The following is a 1,038-nucleotide window of genomic DNA, read 5'->3' on the forward strand; positions in this document are numbered from 1 at the left end:
AGGTCCCTCAGCTCCTTGTCTGGGGACCAGTGACACAGCAGTAGCGGCTGAGCAGGGATGCAGAGGAAGACACAGAAGGGCAGGCACAGGAACTGGGCTCCCAGAGGCCTCTGTGGATTGTCAGCATTTTCCCGGGGTGGTTGGCATCCTGCTGGGGGTGGTGGTCTCTGTCTTCTGCTCTCACAGGCTGAGAGCAGGTATCTCCTTTTCCTCGCTGAGCCGTCCTAGCACATCTCTGCATCCTCGCCCAGGTGCTGTGACTATGTGGGAGGCATGTGGGACCTCCACAGCCTGGGGGCAGGGACTGAGCCGTGGAGAGGGCATGGTCTGGCCGAATCGAGGATCTCACGAGGCCAAATTTGTAGTGGCCTGTAAATTTACTAGAGGCCCAGTGCGCGGATTTGTGCACTGGTGGGGTCCCTCAGCCTGGCTTATGGGGATCAGTGGACCTCCTCACTGCTGCAGCCCAACCTTACCCACCAGCTCATTGGGCTCTAGCCTGCTGATTGCCTCGATCCCACACAGCACAAAGAAGTAGTGTGCGAAGCTGCAGGTGGCTGGGGAGGAGCTGCAGGGGGAGTGTCTGAGGGAGAGGCTTCTGCCTCTGATGCAGCTGAGCTCCCCATGAGCTGGCCAGGGGTCTTCTGGTGCCTGTCTGTCATCTGAGCCACACTCCTGCTATGGGAGCACACTGACCACCAGGGGGCAGCTCCTGCATTAAGTGTTTGCGCCCTGGTGATCAGATTGCTTCATAGTGACCGGCTGGTCCACCAATGATCCAGTTGCTTAGACTTTTATATATATACTAGAGGCCCAGTGCACAAAAATTTGTGCACTGGGGTGGGGGGGGGGTGGATCCCTCCGCCCGGCCTGTGCCCTCTTGCAGTCTGGGACCCCTCGGGAGATAACGACCTGCTGGCTTAGGCCTGCTCCCAGGTGGCAGAGGGCAGGCCCAATCTCTAGGTGCAGCCTGTGGTCTGGCTCACAGCCAATTGGGGAGTTGGGGCGCCACCCCCTGTCATACACAGAAATGAGACC

Source organism: Myotis davidii, unplaced genomic scaffold, assembly GCF_000327345.1.
Source record: "Myotis davidii unplaced genomic scaffold, ASM32734v1 scaffold1006, whole genome shotgun sequence".
NCBI classification, from domain to species: Eukaryota; Metazoa; Chordata; class Mammalia; order Chiroptera; family Vespertilionidae; genus Myotis; species Myotis davidii.